General features: G+C 43.2%; 1 long non-coding RNA gene across 1 annotated transcript; it reads left to right on the top strand.

Moving 5' to 3' along the window:
- Positions 1-4,270: 4,270 nt before the first annotated feature.
- On the top strand, positions 4,271-5,651 carry LOC123484019. The gene is made up of 2 exons (XR_006658394.1): positions 4,271-4,353; positions 5,353-5,651. It is a non-coding gene; the product is annotated as an uncharacterized LOC123484019 (long non-coding RNA).
- The last annotated feature ends 203 nt before the right edge of the window (positions 5,652-5,854 follow it).

Raw genomic sequence — 5,854 nt, 5'->3', positions numbered from 1 at the left:
GACAAGAGGAACACCTACGTGTGAATGCTATTCATTGACTACACCTCAGGGTTCAACACCATAGTGCCCTCAAAGCTCATCACTAAGCTAAGGATCCTGGGACTAAACACCTCCCTCTGCAACTGGATCCTGGACTTCCTGACGGGCCGCCCCCAGGTGGTAAGGGTAGGTAACAACACATCTGCCACACTGATCCTCAACACGGAGGCCCCTCAGGAGTACATGCTCAGTCCACTCCTGTACTCCCTGTTCACCCATGACTGCATGGCCAGGCACGACTCCAACACCATCATTAAGTTTGCCGACGACACAACAGTGGTAGGCCTGATCACTGACAACGATGAGACAGCCTATAGGGAGGAGGTCAGAGACCTGGCCGTGCGGTGCCAGGATAACAACCTCTCCCTCAACGTGACCAAGACAAATGAGATGATTGTGGACTACAGGGAAAAAAAGAGGACTGAGCACACCCCCATTCTCATCGACGGGGCTGTAGTGGAACAGGTTGAGAGCTTCAAGTTCCTCGGTGTCCACATCACCAACAAACTATCATGGTCAAACACATCAAAACAGTTGTGAAGAGGGCACGACAAAGCCTATTCCCCCCCAGGAGACTGAAAAGATTAGGCATGGGTCATCAGATCCTCAAAAAGTTCTACATCTGCACCATCGAGAGCGTCCTGACTGGTTGCATCACCGCCTGGTATGGCAACTGCTCGGCCTCCGACCGCAAGGCACTACAGAGGGTAGTGCGTACGGCCCAGTACATAACTGGGGCCAAGCTTCCTGCCATCCAGGACCTCTATTCCAGGCGGTGTCAGAGGAAGGCCCTCAAAATTGTCAAAGACTCCAGCCACCCTAGTCATAGACTGTTCTCTTTGCTACCGCACGGCAAGCGGTACCGGAGCGCCAAGTCTAGGTCCAAAAGACTTCTCAACAGCTTCTACCACCAAGCCATAAGACTCCTGAACAGCTAATCATGGCTACCTGGACTATTTGCACTGCCCCCCCACCCCCACCCCATCTTTTTACACTGCTGCTACTCTGTTAATTATTTATGCATAGTCACTTTAACTCTGCCCACATGTACATATTACCTCAACTAGCCGGTGCCCCCGCACATTGACTCTGCACCGGTACCCCCCTGTATATATAGCCTCCCTACTGTTATTTTATTTTACTGCTGCTCTTTTTTCTCAACACTTTTTTGTTGTTTTTGTTTTATTTAACTTTTTTATTAAACAATAAATGCATTAGTTAGTTGACCAGTGGCACAAAGTGGGCTCAATCTAGGTCAACTATGTGGAGTGTCTCCAGGGACAGTACAGTACAGACTGAGAACAACAGTGGAGTTTACTCAACTCATTCAAACTATCATGACTATTGCTTAGAGAGAAGATCTGCACAAGCGCATCATAAAGTGTAAGATATTGCAAGAGAGGACAATATGGTGGAAGGTAGCCAGAGTGGAATCAAAAGTCATAGGCCTAATCATCAATCAGATGTGAAATATAAAACCAAAATCTACACATAAAGGCAAAATGTCATCTACATGTGTTATAGAATAGCTCCCTTCTCACATTCCAGGTCATGCTTGGACTGGAACGTGCCAACTCAACGGTCTATGCGCAGCTACCCAATAGCCTACAGACAGACTTTCCTGAGTGCCATGTCATTAATGTGACAGATATGTAGCCTACGGTATAATAAGAACAGGGAAGAGGAATAGAACCAACCTCTGACGCACAGCAGAGACATCGCTGCTGAGATTTTACCATGGAGCAAGAGTCCCCCTAGAATTTAAAAACAGTCGTTCCGTTTCAATGAATGTACTCCCCAAACGCTTGTCGCGTCGCAAACTATCCTTTCAGCGGATGGATGATGCGCCGCTGCCATTCACTTCGATGAGGAGTTGGACGAACGCTCCTCCAGCTCACGATATGCAACGATGGCGCACGACAATCAACAGGCAACCATCAGGAGGTTACGAATGACTGTCACAGGGACAAACCAATAAGAGTTTATAATTAATTGGAATAGGCGGGTCTTGAGGTAACGGTGGCCAATTGAAAACTGTTTAAATGGAATCTGGTGCCCCAGGGAACATTAATATTTTAATATATAAATGTATATATATATATAAAAACATTTTCTTTTGTGGTACTTTTACCCCTTTTTCTCCCCAATTTCGTGATATCCAACTGGTAGTTCCAGTCCTGTCCCATCGTTGCTATTCCAGGTGTAGTCCAGCAGTTGGTGATGGTGACGCACGGAACAGTTCGCACTGGACAGGTGCACGAGAGATTGTATGTTTGTTTGTACTGTTATGGCTGTTATGTTATTATTTTGTGTACTCACTACACACCCACATATGTATTTGTGTGGGAAATGTTTGTACGTTGTGGTTGCTGTTTTGTATTTCATTGAACGTTAGGTCCATACAAAGAGAAATCACAGAACATAGGCTACCAGATAACCTTAGGCAAAAATAGACGACATAAAAGTAAAGTGAAAATAGTTCATAATGTCTTTATCAATTATGAGTAGCTAAACAATATCGACTTTTGGACACATGCGCAGGAGAACCCCTAGCTGTCAATCAAGCAGGCACGGATAACCATTATGACGCTCAAGTGTTTCAAATGACGCAACAATACAGCTCCAGGCCAGGTAAAGTTTCTTCCTGTCAAAGATATTATTCAGTTCCACACTAAAACTGCGATTTGACAAGAGTGATTTGAGGTGAGTCAAATATTTAGCAAAGTTTACAATACATTAACCATCCGCTAGCCTACTTCACTTAGTTGACAACTCAACCAAATGTAAATCAAAACTAGATGTTAAACCGACATCTGTGCCCAATGGGATATCACAGTTCAATGTCAAACAGATTGATGCAACAATACTCTTTACATTGGATTGAAAAATGTTCATATTCTTACTGATTGAATGGCAATCTCAGTCTTTTAAGAGGCCATCTGCAATTGCTACATCTATTTTGAACGTTATAATTAATGATATATACCCATTGACTCTCCTAAATGTCTCATGAGATTAGTTCAACTATCTAACCACATCAGAACCCAAAATATGAGTTTGTTTCACTCCAATGTTTGGAAACAATGTAATTGTAAACAAACCCTGTATAGCTTAAACAATATGGTTAACACGATCATTTTGATCTCATGGATGGTTAGTCCTTGCACAAATAGCTACGTCTATGAATTTCTCCAGCCCCCATCCCCAAGCTGTTTATCCAAAAAGGTGACGGTGTGGCAGCTTTGTGGTTTGAACTACTGCTTGCTCCTTTAACATGTTGAGCTGTGATCTCCATTCACTTTGTGTTATTTTGTGACAGAGAAAGTAGGCCGTGCTCTAAGGGGGGAACTTTTAATTTCTCTGAGGAGATGGACACGTCTTCTTCTTCTGGACGATCTCCGTCTCCTGAAGGGATTGTCTTCTTACCCCCTCCTATCATGTGGAACAGTCTGTAAGTCATTCGTCACATAACCTAGCTCTGGTCCAGGGCATTACGCACGGCTTGATGAAGGAAGGCTCAGTGTCAGCAAGCCGTACGTAACGCCCTGGACCAGAGCCACACATTACCCACCTCTGGCCATCATGGACAGTCAACTCATCACATTCACGTACTGCAAGTCACAGTTGTGTGAGTTGTGTGATTAAAGGCAGTGTAATTGAGCAGAAGTTGAATTATTATTTAAATATTGTAATAAATTGTCAGAGTTCACTTCCTAAATAATGTGTTGCCATTCCTTTGCTCCCAGCTACAAGCAGGCAGAGATGGAGGTTCAGTTCCTGAGAGAAGAGAAGAAGTGCTGTACAGAGAAGGAAGCCCACATGCTTGAGGTGATGGGGAAGGATCGAACGATCCGAAATCAGAAGAAGGAGATGGACAGACTTCAAGTGTGCCTCTGGGAGGAGAAGAAGAAGAAGAGGAATGGTGGAATGGAGAAGGACGAGATGGTTGAAAAATTACAGTCTGAGACAGACAATCTCAGAGCCCTTTTAAAGGATGAAAGGAGCAGAAGAAGAGTAGAAAGGGGTGTAATGAAAGAGTGGAAGGCTGAGATCCTGAGACTGAGGGAGGCAGAGAGACTGAGGGAGGCAGAGATACAGAGGGAGGCAGAGAGACAGAGACAGAGGGAGGCAGAGATACAGAGACCGAAGGAAGCAGAGAGACAGAGGGAGGCAGAGAGACAGAGGGAGGCAGAGAGACAGAGACAGAGGGAGGCAGAGAGACAGAGGGAGGCAGAGAGCCAGAGACAAATGGAGGAGATCAACAGATTCAAACAACTGGTGGATCTGCTGATAACGCAACTACAACTGGCCCAGGTAAGATATGACATTGTTATTATTAAAAGGCAGTGTATATTTACCCGGCTGAAAATGAATGGCGGTGGATAGCGGTATGCTAACCCAATGTTAACTTTTATGCCTTTCTCTCACCTTAACCCTTACCTTACCTTAACCTCACTGAAACTATACATAACCTTAACCCAACCCTAGGTCCTGAACCTAACCATTACCCTAACCTTAAACCAAACCTAGGTCCTGAACCTAACCATTACCCTAACCTTAACCTTAACCCAATCCTAGGTCCTGAACGTAACCATTACCCTAACCTTAACCTTAACCCAACCCTAGGTCCTGAACCTAACCATTACCCTAACCTTAACCTTAACCCAACCCTAGGTCCTGAACCTAACCATTACCCTAACCCTAACCTTAACCCAACCCTAGGTCCTGAACCTAACCATTACCCTAACCTTAACCTTAACCCAACCCTAGGTCCTGAACCTACCCTAACCTTCATTTATCTCAACCCCTATGCCTTTCTTCTGCCTGTCGAATATCCACTTCCTTATTAATATCATTCCTGTTGTTGTTGTTGTTGTTGTTGTTGTTGTTGTTGATGATAACTGTATGTGTGCAGGTTGTAAATAATTACATCAGTGAAACATCATTTGTAGGAGTAATTTCTACAAGCATAAACATCAAAGGCAACATTGTTGTAACATCACACAAATTGTAACGGGTATTTCTCAAACCCCTAACTGAATGGGAAAACTAGTTGTGTGTTTGTATTTGTACAGATTTTGGACATAATTGATTCCATAAAATGTCTCATGATTTTTTCAAACCATGTCAATACATTCATTGACAATGAATTGACCAGATTAATTGGTCAAAATGACCCTGCTATTGATGTTGTCCAGTGTTTGATTCAATTACCTAGCTCTAGGTTGTATTTCTATGTATCATTCACTGCAAATCCTTTGAAAGTATGTCTTGGTCATAAATTAGCACTAATTGAACCTTTTAAAAATGAAGCAAGAGATAGCGATATTGAGGCTATGGCAGAAAGTCATGGAGGATCAGCGACCAAGACTGGCCTGGAACAACAAACCTATTGAGACGGAAAGACAGAGTGAAAGGGAGAGAAAAGCAGAATTGGAGAGACAAGAAATGAAGGAGAAAGTGAAACAGGCAGAGGAAACAATAAAAGCATTAGAACGAGAGATTGAGAGATTGAAAGAGATTGAACAGGAAATAGCATTTGAAAGAAAAAGAGACATGCGTATTGCAGAGAATGAGGAAGTCAAACAGGTTAACAAAAAGGTAAAAGAGTTAGAGAGAGAGGTTGAGAGATTGAAAGAAGACATGACAACAAAAGAGATTCAATACAAAATAAAATTTCAAAGAGCGAAAGAAGCGTTTAGAAGACAGAATGAAAGAGTGAAACAGGTTAACAAAAATGTACTAGTGTTAGAGAGAGAGGTTGCGAGAATGAAAGAAGAGATTAGATTGAAAGATGAGACTGGACCAGAGAGAA

The sequence above is a fragment of the Coregonus clupeaformis genome, unplaced genomic scaffold (genome assembly GCF_020615455.1).
Source record: "Coregonus clupeaformis isolate EN_2021a unplaced genomic scaffold, ASM2061545v1 scaf0184, whole genome shotgun sequence".
NCBI lineage: Eukaryota > Metazoa > Chordata > Actinopteri > Salmoniformes > Salmonidae > Coregonus > Coregonus clupeaformis.
The sequence above is the reverse complement of the archived record's forward strand: the minus strand, read 5'-3'. Positions and strand labels throughout refer to the sequence as shown.